A 23,092-nucleotide genomic window follows, 5' to 3' on the forward strand; every position below is an offset into this window, starting at 1 on the left:
GTTAAGCTGGAGCTGAGCAGCAGGAGCCTGGCTGTGGCTTCTCTGGATGCTCCTGAACCAGGCTGGAGCTTCGCTTGTCAGAGAAATGCCGAAGGAAATGTTGGGATGTTTGTCCATCAGCAAGGCCAGCAGTCATTTCCATCAGTGTTTTGTGGCTGGGGAAGCCTCCGCAGATGGGGCAGAAATTCCTGCTGCAGCCAGGGCAGCTCTCACTGTCTGCTTCTGAAGTGGTGTCCTGATTTAATTTTTTTTTTTTTTTTAATTTTACTATTTAAATGAAAATTCCTTTGTGATAAGTTCTGGCACTGAGCTCTCCCAGATTCTCCACAGCCAGGTGGCAGTGAGGGCTTGGTGCTCATGGAATCATGGAATGGTTCAGATTCTTCCCTTCCCTTCCCTTCCCTTCCCTTCCCTTCCCTTCCCTTCCCTTCCCTTCCCTTCCCTTCCCTTCCCTTCCCTTCCCTTCCCTTCCCTTCCCTTCCCATTCCCATTCCCATTCCCATTCCCATTCCCTTCCTCATTCCCATTCCCATCCCCATCCTGGGCAGCAGGGGAAGGAAATCCTCCTGCCCACCAGGCTGGGGTTGCCCTGAGGAGTTTTTGGCATCTGCAGTGGTCTGTCCACAGATTCCAACCCCAAACTTGCCTCCCCTCCCAGCCTGGGAGCCCTGATGTGGCTGCTCCTGGTGGGCAGGGCAGCCCAGTCCTGATTCCCCTCCAGATTCCCAGGAAAACATTGATCTTTTCAGAAAATGTTATCGATATTTTCCCTGGAAAATCTTTTCCAGGAAAGCCATTGATATTCCCGATCCTGCTGGGGCTGGGGAGGCCTGCTGAGGTCACGGGGCTCTGGGGGCAGAGGAGCCCAACAGCAGCCTGGGGGCACTCTGAAAATGCTTCATTTACCTTGCAAAAGGTCCAGAATGGAGCACAGCTCCTCAGGCTGGTGGGATCTGTGTCCCACAGAGGGGAATTCCATCAGCTTGGAACATTTGTAGTGAAAAATCAGATTATTTGTGGTGTCAGGGCCTGAGCAAGGCTGGTTCTGTGCAGGGATTGGAGTGGGGCAGGGAAGAAAGTGTGATGTGGGGGTTGGTTGGGTTTTGGGAATGAAGAATTGTTCCCTGGCAGGGTGCGGAGGGGCTGGGATGGAATTCCCAGAGCTGCTCCATCCCTGGAAGTGAGGCAAAACTCAAACCATAGGATGGGGAAGCACAGAATTATGGAATTATGGCTGGAAGGGACCTTAAATCCCACCCAGTGCCACCCCTGCCATGGCAGGGACACCTTCCCCTGTCCCAGGTGCTCCCAGCCCTGTCCAGCCTGGCCTTGGGCACTGCCAGGGATGCAGGGGCAGCTTCTCTGTGCCCAGGGTGTTGCTGGGAGGTTCCTTTCTGCCTCTTGAGATGCCTGGGAAAATCCCAGAGCCTCCCCGTTCCCGGCTGTGCCCAAAGAAGATTTCGTGGGTGACAAGCTCAGCCTAAACTGTCCCCAAACGGAGCTGGGGCCCCTCTGCCAGCCCAGGGAGCCTCTGGGGGAGCAGAGCTCACTCTGGATCTATTTTTGGGCTTTGTGGAAATGCTAAAAATCCTGGCAGGCACTCAGGAGCCCCCTGCCCCCAGCCCCAGCCCGGTTCCTCTGAGGAATCAGGGCAGCTCTGCTGAGCCTTCCCCCCACAAAGGAAGGTTTTGCCTGCTCTGTGGGAAGGCAGACTGGCGCAGAAATAAAACTGCTTTGAGATCCTGGCACATGAAGGGCACCTGCAAATATTTGAGTGGAATATTTTTAATTTTTCTCTAATTAAAAGGGTCATTTGGGGATTATTCCACTGGACAGGGCTCCCCCTCGCTGATCCTGGCCCTCTGGGTGATGCTGGCACGTCTTGGTCTCTTCAATCTCTGCTTCTTCTCCACAAAATTGATGGAATTTTACTTCTTTCCCCTGTGCAGACAGACCCTTCTGCCCGTGTGGATGATGTGCTAGAGGGGCCACGGCCCCAGCTGTTAATTTGGTTAATTAACTTGTGTAATTGAGTCACTGAGTTGCTTCCTGAGGGGGTTTTCTACCCTTGGAAAGAAAGAAAATTTGGAGTCCAAGGTAAAGCCACCTCCTGGCGGGCTGTGCCTTAAATTCCCTGCTCCAGGTGTGGGAGAGCCCTGGAATTCCTTGAATTCCAGCCAGGAAACTCCTCCTGGTGTCCAGCCTGGGCTCCCTGCTGCAATGTAGGGCTGTGACCCCCCTGACAAGCCCTGCAGGTGATTTATCCCCTCCTGTTGTGTGCCTTGGGGTGGGTTTGAAGAGCAGGGCGATGCCTCCCTGTGCTCTTCACTCAAAATGAATCCCCTCGCTGGGAATGTGAGTCCCCATTCCTGGAAATGTCCAACAAACACCTGGGTGTGGCACCTGGGGACATGGCTTGGTGGTGGCCCTGGTGGTGCTGGTTTGGGGTTGGGCTGGATGGTCCTGGAGGGCTTTTCCAAGTGAAACGAGGACACAAATCTGATTTTCCTCTCTGGATCTCCAGTCTTTGCTCTCTCCATCCATCTCAGATCGTTCTCCTTGGGAATTGATCTGTGATTTGACGGAAATGTCCAGCCATAATGATGATCCACAAATCTGATTTTCCTCTCTGGATTTCCACTCTGTGCTCTCTCCACCCATCTCAGATCATTCTCCTTGTCCTCACTGGGAATTTATCTGGGATTGGACTGAAATGTCCAGCACCAGCAGCTCAGCGGGGCCAAAGAGATGGAAATTTCCCTTTGTTTATTTTGTCTCTGCATCACAGCAAATGCTGGGTTTTATTTTATTGTGCTATTTCATGTTCAGCTCCTGCTCACTTTGTGACCCATGGAAATCCTGAGATTTCCCAACCCCACCCTTTCAAGCCTGTGTTTATCTCCCTGCTGACCATGCCACTGATTATTCCTGCCTCACCAACTGACCCATCATTCCTGAAGTGTCTTTTTCTTCTTTTCTTGTTTCTTCCAGACCATTTCTACAATTTACCAAGACCATTTTGACTCTTAATCCTGGCCTCTGAAGCACCTGCAGCCTGTCCCAGCCTGGAATCTGCAGCAATTTTAGTAAGAAAAATCTTATTTTCCATCCTCCAAATGCATTTTAAAGGTACCAACCTGTGCTGGAGCTCCCATTTCCCCTTGGGCATTGTGAATTGGATTTGATGATCCTGGTGGGTTCCTTCCATCTCAGGATATCCTGGGGGCACTCTGAAAATGCTTCATTTTCCTTGCAAAAGGTCCAGAATGGAGCACAGCTCCTCAGGCTGGTGGGATCTGTGTCCCACAGAGGGGAATTCCATCAGCTTGGAACCTTTGTAGTGAAAAATCAGATTATTTGTGGTGTCAGGGCCTGAGCAAGGCTGGTTCTGTGCAGGGTTTGGAGTGTGGCAGGGAAGGAAGTGTGATGTGGGGGTTGGTTGGGTTTTGGGAATGAGGAATTGTTCCCTGGCAGGGTGGGCAGGGGCTGGGCTGGAATTGCCAGAGCAGCTGGGGCTGCCCCTGCATCCCTGGCAGTGCCCGAGGCCAGGCTGGAGCAGCCTGAAGGTGTCCCTGGGTTGGAACTGGGTGGGTTTAATTTCCCTTCCAACCCAAACCATTCCTAGAAAATCAGCAATTCAGCTTTTCCCCGTGGATTTGGGGAGTTTTGGCTTTTCCTTCGCTCCCCACCTGCCGTGGAGCCCTCAGAGCTGCCCTTCGCCAGCCCCTCCAGGGGAGTTTGGGGCCGAGACCCCAAGGGCAGAAATGCAAACTGGGTTTATTTCATGGATTTAAAGCAGCTCTGGGGGTCCAGTGATGCTCCAAATCCTTGGAATTTTGCCCTCTTTCCAACACTGTGTGATTGTACCTGTATCTGCAGAGGTGGAGATGGCAAGAATTCCAGGATTTATGACTTCCTGAGGAATAAAAGGTTTATTATAGACCAGATTTATATTTATAATGTAAAGGGGCAGAGCCACAGGCTGCCCCCAGGGACAAAATCCAGCGGGCGGCCACTGCTGGTGTCCCTGTGACTGTCAGGGTTTAGCAAATAAGAAATGAAAACAAATCCAGGGCCCCAAAGGTGATCAGGTGCAAATAAAGTGAATTAATTCCTTGTTTTTCCCTCAGGAGGAGTCTAAATCCAGGCTCTCCTCTTGTGTTTGTCAGAGCATTCTTGGTTTTAGCCTTTCTCTGAGCCATCCACTGCTTCTGGAAGTTTAAATTTAAATAAACAAAAAAAATATCCCTGCTTGGTTTTCACCTCAGACTTCCTAGAAACGATCATGGATTAGGATTTTCAACACCTCTGAAATGCCATACCCATATTTGAGGGAAACTGAGGCACCAGAGTTTGGCTGCAGGGCTGAGCTCGAGTGGGAAATGCCAATTCCCTGCGACCTGCCTTCCCCAAAGTCACAAGAAGTTGAGAGGAAACGAAGCTCTGGGAGCAAAGCCTTGCAGCTTGGTATTTTTAAGGGCTTTAACGACATAAAACTGATTTACTTCGAGGGGAAAAGCTTGAAATATCCCTGCAGAGAGTACATAATGTGCATGGTTTTGTATTTATTCCCTGAATTTCAGTGGATGGATGAAACCTCTCCAGCCATAATGGAATTATACTGGGATGTGCTCTCATCAGGGTGGTGTTAAAAGCAGGTGCACAAAGGGAATTCTCTTTGGAGAGAAGGGGGAAAAAAACCCTTGTGGTACCAGTGAATGATTCTTAGCCCTGCAGTAAACCTAATCAGGTTAATTAGGATTAATTTGTCCATCTGGCTTTTATTTGTGAGGAATAAAAACAAATCTAAGGAGTTTTGTTTAAAACCTTTTTGAGTTTTAGTGATGTTTTTCACTTCTTTCACCTGGGCAACATAAAAATCTCTGCCTGGTTGGGCTTTTAGGGAGAATTATGCTGCACCCAGCATTTAGAGCCATTAATTCTCCATCTTCTCTTGCATCTTTCATTGTCAGGAAATCCATCTCCTGTCCCCATTCCCATGTGGAGGTGACCCAGCTCTCCCTGGGTGTCTTCAAATGTGGTTTTTTTGGGTTTATTTTTTTTCAAGAATTGTACCAAATCTCCCCTCTGGCATCAGCCTGGTTCTGCTCCTGCACTGCTGCCCCATCCCACACAAGGCTTTTTCCCTCTGTCCCAACCCTCCTGTAATTTTCCACCCGTGTGCCTCACCCTGAGCTGCATCTTTGCTCACTTGTTTATGTCCCCGGCTTTTCTCGTCACTTCTTGTCTCAGTTTGAACAGCCAGGTGTCTGCTGAGGAAGGCAGGAGCCTCCCTTGGAATGGAAAATGCAAACCCCCTCCCTCTGAATTATTACAATTTTGAAATTAAGGAGCTCTCAGGCAAAGATATGGGAATAGGAATGACAGTTCTTTAGTAGGAAAATTGAAAGTACAAATGCAACAGCACAAACAAAGCCCTGCCAGAGTCAGAGCAGGCCCTGGCACGCTGTGGCTCAGGCTGGTGGCAGCAGTGCCATTCCATGGTGGCTGAGGCCGTTCCCTCTGCTCCTGTCCCTGTTCCCTGGAGCACAGCCCGACCCCCCCCGGCTGTCCCCTCCTGGCAGGAGCTGTGCAGAGCCACAAGGTCCCCCCTGAGCCTCCTTCTCTCCAGGCTGAGCCCCTTCCCAGCTCCCTCAGCCCCTCCTGGGGCTCCAGCCCCTTCCCAGCTCTGTTCCCTGTCCTGGACTCGCTCCAGCCCCTCCAGGTCCTTGTCCTGAGGGGCCCAGGACAGGTCTCAGCACTCAAAGTGGGGTGTCCCCAGTGCCCAGCTCAGGGGGACTTCAGGTTTTGATTCAGCTTTTCTTGTCGTACTTGGTTCCAACAGTGCCACAGAGCTCTGGTGTTCTGTGTCCTTCACACCTGACCTTGCTGGGATTCAGTCCAGCCCTGGGGCTGCCAACCCCACAAGGGCACAGGGAGGTGCAGGGTGGGCACAGAGGGGCCAGGGCAGCTCAGGCTGGAGAGCAGGGCAAGGTTCTTCCCCCAGAGGGTGCTGGCACTGCCCAGGCTCCCCAGGGAATGGGCACGGCCCCGAGGCTGCCAGAGCTGCAGGGATGCCCAGGGTGGGGCTGTTGGGGGTCTGGGCAGAGCAGGGGCTGGGCTGGGTGGTCCTTTAGGGCCCTTCAGCTCAGGACATTCTGTGATCCTGTGATTTTGCTTTGCCACCACTCCCCAGGTGCAGAAGGTTGTGCTGGCAGTGCCAGATCAGAAGTTGTCCCCAGATCCCTGCTGGTCCCACAGGGACAGGGGCATCTCCTTGTCAGTGGCCTCTCAAATCAAGACTCTGCAGCAGAGCCCGTTTCAGCCCCAGGGCTGGCTCTCAGAACCCAAAACCCTTCCCCAAAGTCACAAAGAGCCTTTTCTGCTCACTTTTTAGTGGGAAATGTTGTCACTTCCAAAATCTGCTTTGAATCATCCCTTTACACCCCTCTCTCCAAACCCTGGCATCTTACTACGCTGGCAGGGAGGTGTTAAGGCCAATTTTGGGTTTCCTTGCCTGTTTTCTTCAGTGTTTTCTCTCAGCTTGGTGCTGCGCAGGAGGCCTGGGGAGGGTGTGAAGTGTGTGTCCCTCAGGAGTGTCTCACTGCTCTGACATCACCCCGTACCAGCACACAGGGGATGGTTTGGAACGAGGTACCATGCACTATTTCAAGCAGTTTCTAAAAATAAATCCCTGCCCAAGCCGCTGTTGTGGTAGCAATGTTTTATCTCTTAATTGGGGCTGTTTGCTGAGGGTGATTCATAGAAAGGAACTGAGCTTTCCAAGTTTTACCCTGAGGTGAAACAGCCGAGGTGATTTGCTGATTGTCAGCCAGGAGTAATTTTTGGATTATCTCCACGGTTTTTTTTTGCTTTTCCCCTAAAGCTGAAGTGTCACATTCAACTCTGGACAAGCTCTTTCTCCTGGAGGTGTGTGGGAGGGGGCAGAGCACGTTCAGTGCGGGGGACAGTGACCCACAGAGCTCTGGATGTCACATCAATGAGAGATAACGGCTGAGGGAAGGAATGAGGAATTCCTCTGGGAATTCAAGGGGAGATATAAAACTTGTGTGTGCTCAGAGCTATGGGGAAGAAGAGCCAGAGGTGGAGGAAGGCATTTCATGACTAAGGAGCAGGACATGACTCAGCCTTCCCACACTGTCACCTAATTCCTCCTGAGCCGTGTCCAGTCCTGGGCCCCCCACTGCAAACAGGACCTGGAGGGGCTGGAGCGAGTCCAGGACAGGGAACAGAGCTGGGAAGGGTCTGGAGCCCCAGGAGGGGCTGAGGGAGCTGGGAAGGGGCTCAGCCTGGAGAAAAGGAGGCTCAGGGGGGACCTTGTGGCTCTGCACAGCTCCTGCCAGGAGGGGACAGCCAGGGGGGTCGGGCTGTGCTCCAGGGAACAGGGACAGGAGCAGAGGGAACGGCCTCAGGCTGGGCCAGGGCAGCTCAGGGTGGGCACAGCAGGAATTTCCCCATGGAAAGGGAGCTCAGGCCTTGGCAGGGGCTGCCCAGGGAGGGTTGGAGTGCCCATCCCTGCAGGTGTCCAAGGAATTCCTGGATGTGGCACTCAGAGCTCCGGGCTGGGGACAAGGTGGGGATCAGCTCGGACTTCTCCTTCTCCTTCTCCTTCTCCTTCTCCTTCTCCTTCTCCTTCTCCTTCTCCTTCTCCTTCTCCTTCTCCTTCTCCTTCTCCTTCTCCTTCTCCTTCTCCTTCTCCTTCTCCTTCTCCTTCTCCTTCTCCTCCATGGGTTTGGGTGGTTTTGTGTAATTGGATAAAAAGTCCCCATTGAGGGCCATGAGTGGTTGGTTATTGGGTTAAAAGTGAAAATAATTTAGGTGTCATTTCTGAACTGGACAGTTTATCCCTAAAAGGCCTTGTAGAGAGAGATGGGGCTCCATTTTCAGTGTGTTAGAGGGAAGTGCTGCAGAGCTCAGGGTTTGTGAGACTGTGACAGAGATAAGAGCTAACAAACATCCGAGTCCAAACGAGAAACACCATCTCACACATTTAATCCCAACTCTGGCAAAAAAAAAAAAAAAAAGAAAAAAAAATTAAACTCAACACAGAACAACAGGAAAACCACCAAAGGGCTGGAAAGTCTTGTGGTGATGCTCACAAACCCCTGGCGGGATCCTCGGGGTGCCAGCTTTGGGTGTTGGTCAGGATGCTGCCACCGCCTCCCCTCCTGGGGTGAAGGTGCCTTTCAGGGGTGGCAGCACCCTCAGGAGCTCTCCTCATCCTCTCCTGGGGTGAAGGTGCCTTTCAGGGGAGGCAGCACCCTCAGGAGCTCTCCTCATCCTCTCCTGGGGTGAAGGTGCCTTTCAGGCGTGGCAGCACCCTCAGGAGCTCTCCTCTGAGCCTCCCGGGCTGCCCCAGCTTGCAGCAGGTGGGCAGAGATGCTCCTGGGGAGCTGAGGAGGCTGCAGCACCCAGCTGGAGCCAAAGGAGGTGGGAGGAAACCGGCACTGCTTGTTGACTCTGTGAATGGAAAAAGAGAGGCTTATCGCGATCAAAGCGGGCAAAACAGCACGGCAGGGCCCAGCTCTGTCAGGCACTGCTGCTCCAGGCTCCCGGGGCTCAGGGAATGGGGCATTTTGGGGTTTGTCAGGCTGCCCAGGATCTGGCTGTGGGAGCCTGGGATCACAAGTGCTGCTCAGTAAATTTGTTTAGCTCAGAACTGGCAGTGGGGAAAGGAGCAGGGGGTCAGTTTTTAATTCGGAGCTGATTTGCTGTGCATTTCAGGAATTGCTGCCTCAAAGGCAGTAAAAACAGCTAAAAAAAGAGAATTGTTATCAAGCCAAAAGGGTGCCAGAGGCTGAGGCTGAGAAGAGTGGAATTGGTTTTGTTTGCAAGGGGTCAGGCTCTTTAAAATGGTGTTTCCTTCATTCATCTTCATTAAGGAAATGACACTCAGAGCGAAAATGAAACACCCCAGGGAAATAAAACTCCTCCAAGTGTGGAGGAGATCTGCCCAGAGCTTCAGTGCAGCCCTTTTGGATGAGTTTATTCATTGCATTGCCTCGTGGGGAAGGGAACGAGACCATCCCCATCTCCTGAGGTGTCCCAGGCCAGGCTGGACAGGGCTGGGAGCAGCTGGGACAGTGGAAGGTGTCCCTGCCCATGGCAGGGGGTGGAATGGGGTGGGATTGAAGGTCCCTTTCACCCCAAAGCATTCCAGGATTCTGGGATTCTGGGATTCAATAATTCAATGATTCAATAATTCAGTGATTCCCTGATTCCATGGTTCTATAGTTCTGTGATTCAATAATTCAGTGATTCTGTAATTCTATAATTCAGTGATTCTATTATTCAATAATTCAATAATGCCATGATTCAATGATTCCATAATTCAGTGATTCCATGATTCCGTGATTCTATAGTTCTGTGATTTATAATTCAATAGTCAATTTAATGTTGAATATAATAACAACTCAATTATTCAATGATTGAATAATTCAGTGATTCCATGACTCAATTATTCCATGGTTCCATAATTCTGTGATTCTATAATTCTGTGTATCTATGATTCAATAGTTCAATAATTCAATGATTCAATAATACCGTGATTCCATTATTCTACGATTCAATGATTCAATAATTCAATATTCAATGAATAATTGAATGTTAAATATATTAAATATTCAATTGAATATTGAATATAATAATAACAGCTCATATTTAATAATTGAATGTTGATACTACATTCAATTGAATATAATGATAACAACTCAGTTATTCAATGATTGAATAATTCGGAGATTCCATGACTCAATGATTCCATTATTCCATAATTCTGTAATCTTGCAGCACAGGCAAGATGGAAGCCTGTGAAGAACTGGGGAAAGCCCTGTTGTCACCTGTTCGTGCTGGAATAATGAGCTCTATTGAGCCCAGCAGGACGCTGGGGACATCAGTGGTGACATTTGTGCCCCGGGCGCTGCTTGGCTGGGGCTGGGACGGGGGAAGCCCCGCTGGCAAAGCGTTAATCCCACATAATCACCCCATTCTCCTGGGAGAGGAGCTGTCCTGGGTGAGAGCCGGGGCTGTGCAGGAATAAATGGGAATAAATGGGAATAAACACCCTGCCAGGGAGAAAGGCCCTCATTGAGCATTGTGCTGGGAGCTCATCCTGCCGGGGGCTGGGAGCTTCCTCCTCCTGCTGCGGCTCAGCAGAACCTTTGTGGTACCCACAGGCTTCGAGGGAGGGTTCTCTGAGCTGCTCCTGGCGTCTGCCCTGGCTCTGAGGGCCTCCTGAAATCGTGATTATTGTATTTGTGGGGTTCCCAGATGGAGGAAGGAATGGTGAATCTGACTCCATGTTCTCAGAAGGCTCATTTATTATTTTATGATACTATTTTATATTAAAGAGTACTATACTAAACTACAATAAGGAATAGAGAAAGGATATTTACAGAAGGCTAAAAAGATAATAATGAAACTCGTGACTCTCTCCAGAGTCTGACACAGCTTGGCCCTGATTGGCCAAAGAGTGAAAACACCTCACAGCAGAACCCAATGGAACAATCACCTGTGGGTGAACAATCTCCAAACACATTCCAAAGCAGCAAAACACAGGAAAAGCAAATGAGATCAGAATTGTTTTCCTTTTCTCTGAGGCTTCTCAGCTTCCCAGGAGAAGAATCCTGGGCGAAGGGATTTTTCCAGAAAATGTGACTGCCACACGTGATCTCTGCTCTATTTGCCGGGCAGATGGAGCTGCCACCAGCTCTGCTCCCTCCCAGCTTCCCAAATGCTGGCACAGCCCTGCAGAGCTGCAGGGAACCAGACCAGGGCTGCACAAAGGGCAGCCCACCTCCCCAGCCCCCCACCCTGGGTGAAAATCCCAGCAGCTTTTCCAGGAATGGGAAGCAGCCGGGGGAGATGCAGCAGAGAAGTGTCTTAGGTTGGAAGCTGTGGCTGGGGTGTGTGTTCAATCCCCACCTGTCAGAGCTGGGGCAGTTCTCTGCTGCTCACGGGGCAGTTTTCTTTCTCTCTGCCACAGCCAATCCTCCCTGCAGGAGATCTCTGCTGCTCATGGCCACTGAGTGTCCCTGGGGAGCTCCCAGTGGGGCTGGGGGTGCTCTGGGGCTGGGCTTTGTGTGGTGTGACCCCAGAGCCAGGCCTGCTCAAGGGAGGGATTGTCCTGCTCTGCTCTGGGCTGGGGTGGCCTCTCTCCACCCTGCTGGGGGAACTCTGGGGTGTAAGAAGGAACTGAAGGTGTTTAGAAAGTATCCAAAGGTGAGACAAGGGGATGGGGAAGGGTCTGGAGCAGCTGAGGGCTCTTGGTGTGTGCAGCTGGAGCAGGGCACACCGAGGGCAGAGCTCAGGGATCTGCAGCTCCTCCCGAGGGGCAGCTCCCATCCCTGCTCTGGGACAGGGACAGCAGCCAGGGCACGGCTGGAGCTGGGCCAGGGCAGCTCAGGCTGGAGAGCAGGGCAAGGTTCTTCCCCCAGAGGGTGCTGGCACTGCCCAGGCTCCCCAGGGAATGGGCACGGCCCCGAGGCTGCCAGAGCTGCAGGGATGCCCAGGGTGGGGTTGCTGGGGTCCAAGTGCTGGAATGGATCATGCACTATTTAAGAACATAATTTTAAAAATCTTGGTGCTTCAGAACAAAAAATACAAATTTTGCCATTGGCAGCCAGCCAGATGTGGCTACAGGAATATCAAATGCTTTGCAAAGAATAGAAATATTTCTTTGTATTATTATGGGGTTTTTGTTTGACCTTCAGCACTGTGGGCTCTCCATGACCAGAGAAAACTGTGCCGGTTTCTGGTTTGTGACCATTGCTGCTCATCCAAACCCATTCTGGAGTGTCACAGTTGGCCTGTGCAGACCACAGCCCCAGCTGCAGCCTGAGGCTTTGAGTGAGATGCAGAAAAATCGGACTGAAAAGGAGCAGGTTTCCAAGAATTCCCCATGGTTTGGTTTGTGCAAGGCCTGAAATGCAGGATGTGTTTCTCTTACCCCAAGCAGATCTCCAGCAGCAGTTTTAGGTGAATTACAAGAACTGCTGGATTTAGGGAGGGCCCACAGAGATCTGTCTTTGGGGTTTGGGAATTGGGGTATTTCTCCTTGAAGAGCAAAACCAACAATAAAAACATCTGGGATTGAATTTTAGAGGTCTGGGCAGTGAAGCCAGACAAAAAAAGCCTTGAAAGAAAGGGAACAGAAACTTAGCAGAGCAGAAATCGATCACCGGAACATCCTCACCGAGAGCTGCTGCTTCTGCCACTGTTTGCAGTCTTTAAATCAAGACTATTTCCTATTTTCTTGCGAGAAATTGAAGCTGAAGGGTGAGTCCTGAGCCAGATGCAGAAATGCCTCGGGAGTTCTGCAGCAGGTTTAGCAGGTCAGGCTTAGTCAGGCCCTGTGCTGGGTGCTGGGCTCAGTGTCTGAGCGTCTCTGAGGACCCTGTGGGGTTGTGGCAGCAACCACCAATCTTTTCATGTTCCTGGAAATGCTGATTCCAAAAAATCAGCAGAGTTTTTGGCTGAAATCTGCAGCAGAGTTGTTTGGCTGAAATTCCCTGTCTGCAGTGCCCCATAAATAGGAGCATCAGTGTTATCCAGATAAAATCAGTGTTATCTCTCACTCTGGGGCTGAGAAGGGTTCCCAGGATAAATGCTGGGCTAATTTCACTCCAGCTCATCACTGGTGGTGACTTTGAGGAGCTTAAGGAGGCTCCTGCACAGCTCACAAGGCAAAAGCTGAGACCTGCAGGGGCTTCATGGGTTAGTCTGCCCCTGGGCTTCTTGTGCCATGATCCTTTTTAATTGAATGCATTTTGGGGGATTCATTTAACAGTTCTGAGCCCTTCCCTTAAACTCCAGGTGTGGATCTAAGACTGACACATCTGCTGGGGGAAGGAATGAGATCTTCCGAACTGACTTTTAGAGAGAAAATAAAAACCCCAAAAGGGACCAAAAACCCATGAAAAATAAAGGCATTATAGGCTCACAGAATGGTTTGGGCTGTAAGGGACTTAAAGCCCCTGGGCAGGGACACCTTCCAGGAGACCAGCCTGCTCATGGTGGACATTTCTCTCTTTTTGGGTGTGAGATCAGCATTCGGCTCATTTTCCCGAGCATCCTACCTGTGCTACCAGAGCAGGGCCATGTTTGCAGCTCTCCTTGACCGTGGATGAGCTCAAAAGGCTCAGAGAGGAAAATCCTACAAAGCTCTTGGAAACCCAAGGCTGTAATTTCAGTGAGCTCCTCCGCGGTGGCCCAACCGCTCGGGTTCCCCAGGCCTTGCCCCTGTGGGTGTGGGGTGAGCAGCTCCCGAGGGCTCTGGGGTTTCCTGCAGCCCCGGGGATGATTCAGCACCTTGCAGGCAGCTCAGGTCGGGCTGGTTTGGGGTGTGGGAGCACCATTCTTGCAGCACCCCCTCCTGGAGCTCAGCCCCACGCCCCCGCTGCGGGTGATGGAGCAGCACACGGAGCTGCTGCCGCCTGCAGCGGGTTTCCACCAGGGAAGCTCCTGGGTGGAGACCCCGAGGGGCTGGATCTCTCCTGGGACAATCTGAGCGCTCCTGGGGGAATCTGAGCCACCCTCAAGCTGTGCTTTGTGCAGGGTTTCCGAGCCCTGGGGCACTGACAGAGGTGTGGAACCACATCCTGCCCACCGCTCGGAGCCTCCGTGCCAGGAGAGAATTACTGAGCTTGCAGAGCTCCGAGGAGACCCAGGAGCCTCCTGCCCTGTCACACCGTCCCACGGGGAGCTTTGCTCCTGCTGCCCCTCGTGTTCCCCCCTGACACTGGCTGGTCACTGCTTGGCTACTGGTTGGCCCCTGGTTGGTCACTCGTTGGTCAGTGGTTAGTTACTGGTTGGTCATTGGTTGATCACCAGTTGGTCATTGGTTGGTCAGTGGTTGGTCAGTGGTTGGTCAGTGGTTGGTCACTCGTTGGCCCCTGGTTGGCCCCTGGTTGGTCACTGGTTAGTTACTGGTTGGTCATTGGTTGATCACCAGTTGGTCATTGGTTGGTCATTGGTTGGTCATTGGTTGGTCAGTGGTTGGTCAGTGGTTGGTCAGTGGTTGGTCATTGGTTGGTCACTGGTTGGTCACTGGTTAGTTACTGGTTGGTCATTGGTTAATCACCAGTTGGTCATTGGTTGGTCATTGGTTGGTCAGTGGTTGGTCACCGGTTGGTCAGTGGTTAGTTACTGGTTGTTCAGTGGTTGGTCATTGGTTGGTCACCAGTTGGTCACTGGCTGGTCATTGGTTGGTCACTGGTTGGTCATTGGTTGGTCAGTGGTTGGTCAGTGGTTGGTCACTGGTTGGTCAGTGGTTAGTTACTGGTTGTTCAGTGGTTGGTCATTGGTTGGTCACCAGTTGGTCACTGGCTGGTCATTGGTTGGTCACTGGTTGGTCACTGGTTAGTTACTGGTTGGTCATTGTTTGATCACCAGTTGGTCATTGGTTGGTCACTGGCTGGTCATTGGTTGCTCAGTGGTTGGTCACCAGTTGGTCATTGGTTGGTCAGTGGTTGGTCACCAGTTGGTCATTGGTTGGTTAGGTGTCACTATAGGACACAAAATGAACGGCACGCACACTGCTGTTCTCAAGGTGAAGAAAAAAGGGGACGTTTATTTTCTGACTTCAACATTTATAGTTTTCTCAAAGTGACAGTGGATTGGAGGGTGACAGTGCCACCTCTCCAATGACACTGGACAAACCAACAATCCATCACATTTCTCCTCCTCCATAAAAGAATTCAAAACAATGAGTTATTTACAAAAAGTGTGTAAGAAAATTCATTACAAAAACATAAACATCAAAAAGCTTAGAAAATATTAAAAACTCAGGGTGACAGTTAGTCGCTGGTTGGTCTCCAGTTGGTCAGTGGTTGGTCGCTGGCTGGTCACTGGTTGGTCACTGGCTGGTCACTGGTTGGTCAGTGGTTGGTCACTGGTTGGTCTCCAGCTGGTCACTGGTTGGTCAGTGGTTAATCACCGGTTGGTCACTGGTTGGTCTCCAGCTGGTCACTGGCTGGTCACTGGCTGGTCACTGGTTAATCACCAGTTTGTCACTGGTTTGTCAGTGGTTGGTCACTGGCTGGTCACTGGTTGGTCAGTGGTTGGTCTCCAGCTGGTCACTGGTTGGTCTCCAGTTGGTCAGTGGTTGGTCAGTGGTTAATCACTGGTTGGTCACTGGTTGGTCACTAGCTGGTCACTGGTTGGTCAGTGGTTAATCACCAGTTTGTCACTGGTTTGTCACTGGTTGGTCACTGGCTGGTCACCGGTTGTTTAGTGACTGGCCCTGGGCACAATCCCAGCTTTCCTGCCCTGCCCAGGGCTGGCGCTGCCCGGGGTCCCTCTCACTGTGCCCTCTGCTCTGTCTGAAGCCCTGAGCTGTCCCTCCAGCCCCGCTGCCCTGCCCTGAGATCTCCCAGTTCCCCTCCCTCGGAGCCGCCTGCTCGGGGCTCTCAGGGCCCTCATCCCGCACCTCCCTGAGCCTGTCCCCGCTGCTGTGACACAAATGTCCTGCTCAGCTGCTCTGCAGACACCAGAACCCTCATGTGAAACCCAGACCTGAGCTCTGCTCCGTGCCTGTCAGGGCCTGCAGCTGTCCTTTATTCGATGCTCAGGCATCAAGCAGGAATGCTGGCCCCTGGAGATGGTGGTTTTTTTTGTGCTTTTAAATTTTTTTAACCTTTCCTAAAGAGGCTGGAGGCAATTTCAGACTTGCCTCATGTCCAAACATTGCTTTGCCCATGGAGGGAGAGGCAGAGGTCTTCTTCCAGCGCTGGCTGCTTGTCCACAGGGTGGATCCAACAGGGAATTGTCCCTCCCTGGACCCAAACCCAGCTTCTTTGGGATTATTAAGGGGTCTCTGTGCTCAGGGCTGGTTTGCAGCAGCCCCTTGAAGAAGGAGTCGCTGTTAAAGGTTCAGGGCTGTGCTTGGTAAACGGTATTTGGGGAAAAAAAAATATTGTTCTGCTCTGGAATACGCCAGGAAAAGAATTGGGAATCCAGCTGTGAGGGTTCCTGGATTTAATCAAGGAATCTGAACAAAAATCCAAAGACTCCTTGTGGCATTTCTCACACTGACCCAGCACAGTCAGAGGGGGCTGAGGATCCACTTTGGCAGCAGCTGGTGGGTTTAAGTGTTTTTATTTGTTTGTTGGTTTGTTTTGTTTTTTTTTTAAAAAGCCACTTAATCTCAAGTTCAGATGTGTGGCTGCTTGTGACCTTTGACTGAAGAATTTCTTGCTTGCATTGAATTTTTTTTTTTTTTTTTGTGATCTCTCAGCTGTTCCATCAGAGATTTCATCCCAGGGAGGGTTTTTGAAGCATTGTTCTCCTCAGGGCTCTGCAGAGCAGGAGGATTTTTGGATCAGTAGCTGAGTACCTGAGTAATTTCTGGCTCTGGGTTCTCTGCAATTTTCAGATCTGTTTTTTTTAATTTCTTAGAAAAACGTAACACACATTTAAATAAATAAAACAGGTTGGGTGTGTTAAGGAAAACATTTGTCTATTTTTTATTGACAAACACATTTAAATTCTTTAAAAAATACTCCCAAATGAACGTTTTGAAGCCTATTTTTTATTGAGTCCCGTGCTAAGCTGAAGGAATGTGATCTCAGATTTCCTGGATGTCTATCCACAGGGATATATATCCACTGTCTTTGCTAGGGATGACTTAAAAAATATTTATTTGCCTTAAAATCTTTAATATTTGACCTGCAGATCATTTCCTTGATGCCATTCCAGCTCAGAGCCCTGCTGAGCTCAGCTGGGAAGTGCTGGGAGGTGTTTTCAAGGTATTTTTGGTCACCAGTGTGAGGTGGTTTCTAATTAAACAGAAGCTCACACCTTATCTCATTAGAGACACGATAACAAATGTGCACAGCACTGGCTGATCATTGGGAATGGATTCCCTGAGTCTGGCAGGGTTAGAAAAGGGAGTTTTGTGTCACTGAATGGTCTCGTTCTCCTGGTCGGCACGAAGGCGGCACTTCGCTCGTGGTTTGGATTTGTTGGGATGATTTATCCAGTCCAGATTTATCCAGATTTATCCAGTGACACAGCAGGTACAGCTGGAATATTGCCAGGAGGCACAGAGAGCACCTGGGACTGCTTTCCTTTCGATTCAGGGGAAGTTACGGAACAGGACTTTTGACCTCAGTGGTGACTCTGGGGGTCACCTCTCAATTTGCCATCTGCAGGTGCCTTCACCAGTAAATATGGACAATAGGCCCCAAAAGTTGAGTTGTTTCTCATTAATTAAAGTTCTGGAATGTTCTGCCCGGGGAGGTGGTGCAGTCACCATCCCTGGGTGTGTTTAACCAAGCCTGGATGTGGCACTGGGTGCCAGGGTTGAGTTGAGGTGTTGGGGCTGGGTTGGACTCGATGAGCTTGAAGGTCTCTTCCAACCCAGTGATTCTGGGAATTCTGGGAATCCTGTAGCTGCCCCAACCCTGGAAGGTCCCAGGCCCGGTTGGAAACAACCTAGGGGAGTGGAAGGTGGATGAGTTTTAAGGTCCCCCCAGCCCAAACCATTCCATGGTTCCATGTCTAAGTAAAAGCCCAGCAGGTGGATGCAGCAAACACAAACCTTTCACAAGAGCTCCTCCCTTGGCGTGTTCCAGTGGTCCCAAATGAAGATCACTGTTCCCGTAGAGGGGGAATGGGGTGAGGCTGGGGCGAATCCTCCCGTTCATCCTTCACCCCAATCCCCCTGGGAGCTGCTGGGGTGACCTCCCTTGTGTGGCTTTGTCCCCCCAGCTGCATCCTGAGCTCTGTTGCCATTTGGAGCCCTCAAACCCTTACAGGAATAAAGGGGAGGAAAATGTCAGGAAGTGGCACTGTCTGAAGAAATGGAGCGAGGAAAAGGCAGCACCAGCATTCTTGGGTTTTAATCTGGCATTTAAATTTTGGAATGGCTGTTCCACCCTGGGCAGGAGCCTCCAAGTTCTTACTTTGATATAGAATTGTTCATTTAATGATTATTCTTCATCCTGCAGCTTTGCTGGACTCTCAGATTTGTCCCACCAAAGTGCAGAGCTCTTCCCCATCCAAATCCACCTCAGGTGTCCCAAAGAGTCACCCCAATCCACTGGAAGCAGAAGATGCTGGAAGAAATATTTGGCCAAGCTGCATCCCTGTGTAGGAGTCAGGGATGGGAAGTTTCTGAGGGATGCAATGGGATTGAAAGGGTGGAGAGTCCCTGGTGTGGAGGAGATCCTGTCTGGGGTTCTGAGCATGTGGAAAATCCTGCTCTGGGTTTTGTCCCGTGCCCCAGCCAGTGCTGGTGCTGTGGATTCCTGAGGAACAGGTTTATGAGGGGAAAAACCAGAAGAGAAGGACACACAGCCAATGGGGTCCCTACATAAATATTTGCCTTCATCTACAAGAAGGATCTGTTAAGAAGAGGCCAATCACCTGGAAATGACCCAAAACACGTTCTGGTGCTCGTTAAGCCCTGCCTGTTTCCCTGGCACAAGGTGTATTTTTGTATGAGCAGACAAGGCAGTTCTGTGAGCCTGTGATGACAAGGGAGCAAACACTGCCCAGACTTGACTCTGCTCTCCCAGCAAAGCTCCCGACATTCCCTCCAAACTCAGTCATGCTTTCTCTCCCTTTCCTGTTAAACAAATTCATATCTTGATTTCGAGTTATTTGTGTTCTCTGCGTGCACTCCAGAGCTCCAAAATGGGAGGTTTCCCCCCTGGATCTGGTGTGGGGAACATCAGGATCTTCCAGGGGGACAGGTCTTCATACCCTTCCCAGCTGTCTGAAATTGGGATCTGTCTAGAATTGCCTAGAATTGGGATTTGGCTTGGAATTTTTTAACACATGGAGGTATGTGTGTGCACAGACAACTGCAGGATAAATAAATAAATAAACAAATAAATAAAAAATAAATTGATATAAATAAATATATACAGTAATATATATATACACACATATAGATATACAAATAAATATATACAAGACATAAATAGCCACACTATCCTTTGGAAATGAGGGGCTGAGTAAGGAAAAGCTCCACCTTGTGCAGCTGGCTCTCTGCTCCCTGGTGAATCCCTTTCCAGCAGCTCCACCTTGCCTGGGAAAATATTTACCTGGAGAAAAGCTGTGCTAATTAACCCAACTCACCCCCCAGCTCCCCTGCCACCGAGTGGGAACACAGCGGAGGCTTTATGAGGCTGAGGGTGGCACTGGGGACAGGCAGGGACTTGCTCGCGGTGTCGAATTCATATTTCTGGGTTTGTCACCATTTCTGTTATGTGACAAAATGTAAATGAATGTCAGGATATGCTCCCCGCGAGGCTCTGGAAAAAGGAGATTTCCAGCCTGCAGAAAGGATCAGAAACTCTGGGTTTGCCTGTAGGAAATAAATGGATTATTTATTTCTATTTCTGCCTTTCATTGAGGGTAGGGAAAAGCCCCCTTGCCTTTGGTCCTGAATCAGCTGGGAAGGTTTCCTTGTTGAATTTCCATTGAGATTCCAATTATTTTTTCATTTAAACAGAAATATTTCAGCATCTCCTCTGTATATTTAATTAAATAAGATACAGACCGGTGCAACACAACACTGTGTGTTCCTGCTGTGTCCAGAAAGTGGAAAATCTGATTTATTTTGATTCCCACACTTTCACACTTTTGCAGGAATTCCCAAGCAAAAATGCTTTTGCACCATCCTAATGGAGGGAATTTATAATATATTTGTATTTTTACAGTACCTTCCATTCTTTAGAGCACCTAGGAGCTTGGTTAACACAAAGCTGGAATTCCAAAGCTGGAATTCTGTCCATGAGGAGACGGCAGCCTTGTGTGGTACTGCAGGGCAGCAGGGAAAGGGAAAATTCCTGCTCCTCCATCCTGCATCCAAAGCAAACTGGCAGCTTTTTGTGATATCAGCTGGAAGGATCCCTTCAGTGGGGTTGAACAATAATCTCAGAGTCGGTTTTAATTCCATTCTGTTTAAGTCTTACTGCACTTTGCTTAATTGCTTCTGCTTTGTCGTTAACGAGACAAAGAGCAGTTTGTGTAAGAGAAAAATTGTCGAGCAGCAGAGCTGGAATTTGCATGTTAAAAGTTTCCTTTTTTATTGTTTTCATTGCCTTCCAATCCCTCGCTTGGGTTTGTTCAGTACTGCAAAGCTGCTGTGCCCTGCAGGTGACATCACCGGCCTGGCTGTGTCCTGCCAGGGCATCCACAGGGAAAACTCCTCTGGATCATGCCCAGGAAGGTTCTGCATGGGCAGGACCAGCCCTGCTCACTCGTGGATGGGGCAGAGCCTCCCTGCCCCAGCCCTCCAGCAGCCTCGGCACTTCTGCAAGCTGCCACAAGGGTCCTTCTCTCATGATACTTTCAAAATACACCAAAATTCCTCATTTTCCCCATTATGGAATGGCTCCAGCTCCCACAGCAACCAATGGTCAGGAAAGCAGGGACTGAGCCAAACAATGCAACCCATGGCACTTCTTGGGGTTTTTTGCTGTTTTTTTTTTTTTTAGTTTTTTGTTTTGGTTTTGGTTTGTTTTTTTTTTTCTCCAATTATTTTCTTTAGTGGATCCTGAGGGGAATGCTACTCTCAGGAAGCCTTGGAATGCCAAATAAGCTGGGAAGGAAATGGCATTAATTCAGCTGGAGGAAACTTGGGAAAAGCTGCTCCTCCCTGGTGTTCCCCCGCTGTGGAGAGCCAGCAAAGGCTGAGTTACTACGAGCTGAAAAGGGCACATTTGCAACTTTACTGCAGAGCTTTCCCCGTGTCCTTGTTGGAACAAACTTCCCGGGGAAGCGGTGGAATCTCATCCCTGGAAGTGCTCAGAAAACGAGGGGTGATGTGCTTTGGGAACCGGGTGGGATTGGGTGGAAGGCTGGACTTGTCCTGGAGAGCTTTTCCAATGTTAATGATTTGGTGTTTCTGTGGAAATCCTGCAGGAGTTACATGGACTGGCGTGGGGTTTGGATCCTGGGTGGTCAAATCCATGTGGATAAAGCACTCAGGACAATTCTGGGAATGGGGATTAGCTTGTTATTGCCACAGCCATGAGGTCCCTGCTGCTGCCTCCTGGCTGCCCTCAGCTCTGCTTTGGGGGGTCATTCACTGGCCATCCCACCGGTGTGGCTGCAGCCCTCCTGCTGCTCCAGGAATTGTTCTCCTGGATTCCAGGGGAGGAGGTTCCAAATTGGTCCCTCATGGACAGCTCAGTCCAGGTGTGTGAGCAGCAGCCAGCACCTGGGGCTGGCTGGGCTTCGTTCAGGGGAGGGGAGATCAGAGAAGGGCTGGGACAAAGCTGGGGGCTGCCTGAGCTCCGCTTCTTTCCCTGAGGGCTGGAATACAGGTTGGATATTAGGAAGAAGTTTTTCACAGAAAAAAATGATAAAGTTCTGGAATGTTCTGCCCGGGGAGGTGGTGGAGTCACCATCCCTGGGTGTGTTTAACAAAGCCTGGATGTGGCACTGGGTGCCAGGGCTGAGTTGAGGTGTTGGGGCTGGGTTGGACTCGATGAGCTTGAAGGTCTCTTCCAGCCCAGTGATTCTGTGATTCTGTGAATCTCTGCTGGGTTCCTGTGCGGGGAGTTTGGGATCTCATCTCCTGCTGGAGCAGGGATTTGTGCTGGGCTTGAAGGAGGAGCCAGGCTCTGCCACATCCCAGGGTCAGCTCCAGCAGCTGGGCTCTCCCTGACCTGCTGCAGCTCCTAAACCAGGCTGGCTCCAGGGGAAAATGGGCTTTTCTGGGAGCCCTGCTCATCCCAGCACTGCTTTCAGACCCCTCCAGACTGCAGCCCAGGCTCAGGGCAGCGAGTGGGTGTCTGCAAGCTGCCCTCTGCTCTCCTTCTGAACAGTTTGGCAGCTGAGCTCTGCTGGGGTTCATCCGTCCTGGCTTAGCTTCCCGTGGAGCTTTTCCCTCTGCTCCGTGCCAAGGCTGGAGCTCAGCTGGAGCAGGAGGAGCCGCAGGAGCAGCAGGGCAGGGCCTGGTGTGGGGTCATCCTCCCCCCTCAGCTTCAGAGCTGCTGGGGCTGCTCATGTTCCGGGTAACGGGGGCAGGAGCAGCTTCCTGAACTGAATTCCTGAACTGAAGGAGCCCCCTCCATCTTGGGGGCTGGAGTTTGGGTGTGGCCTCTGCAGAAGGGCGAGATTCACCTTGGAGCAAGATCCAGCTTCTCAAACTGGGAAATAGTAGAAAAAACCTTCCTGTACCTGCCTTCGTGTGGTGTTGGAGATGTGGGCATCCACGGGCTGTGTGGGCATCCACGGGCTGTGTGGGCATCCACGGGCTGTTGGATTTTGGAAGAAGGACACGGAGAAGGAAGCAGGGAGTGTGGAGCCAGTCCTGACTCCACAGGAATGGCCAGATTTGGTGTGTGCATCCATGGATTGGTGTGTGCATCCATGGATTGGTGTGTGAATGCATGGATTGGTGTGTGATTCCATGGATTGGTGTGTGCATCCATGGATTGGTGTGTGATTCCATGGATTGGTGTGTGCATCCATGGATTGGTGTGTGAATGCATGGATTGGTGTGTGAATGCATGGATTAGTGTGTGATTCCATGGATTGGTGTGTGAATGCATGGATTGGTGTGTGATTCCATGGATTGGTGTGTGAATGCATGGATTAGTGTGTGATTCCATGGATTGGTGTGTGCATCCATGGATTGGTGTGTGAATGCATGGATTGGTGTGTGAATGCATGGATTAGTGTGTGATTCCATGGATTGGTGTGTGAATGCATGGATTGGTGTGTGATTCCATGGATTGGTGTGTGCATCCATGGATTGGTGTGTGTGCATCCATGGATTGGTGTGTGATTCCATGGATTGGTGTGTGATTCCATGGATTGGTGTGTGATTCCATGGATTGGTGTGTGCATCCATGGATTGGTGTGTGCATCCATGGATTGGTGTGTGAATGCACGGATTGGTGTGTGCATCCATGGATTGGTGTGTGATTCCATGGATTGGTGTGTGTGAATGCACGGATTGGTGTGTGCATCCATGGATTGGTGTGTGCATCCATGGATTGGTGTGTGATTCCATGGATTGGTGTGTGTGAATGCACGGATTGGTGTGTGAATGCATGGATTGGTGTGTGCATCCATGGATTGGTGTGTGATTCCATGGATTGGTGTGTGA

General features: G+C 50.5%; 1 protein-coding gene across 1 annotated transcript in view; it reads left to right on the forward strand.

Moving 5' to 3' along the window:
* The window catches only part of HIVEP3 (HIVEP zinc finger 3), a 232,106-nt gene that overhangs the window by 139,051 nt on the left and 69,963 nt on the right, over positions 1 to 23,092 (forward strand). Inside the window, 1 exon segment of the mRNA XM_038160693.1 lies at positions 2,992 to 3,086. The gene's annotated coding sequence lies outside the window, so the exon portion shown is untranslated.

This window comes from Motacilla alba, chromosome 23 (assembly GCF_015832195.1).
Source record: "Motacilla alba alba isolate MOTALB_02 chromosome 23, Motacilla_alba_V1.0_pri, whole genome shotgun sequence".
NCBI lineage: Eukaryota > Metazoa > Chordata > Aves > Passeriformes > Motacillidae > Motacilla > Motacilla alba.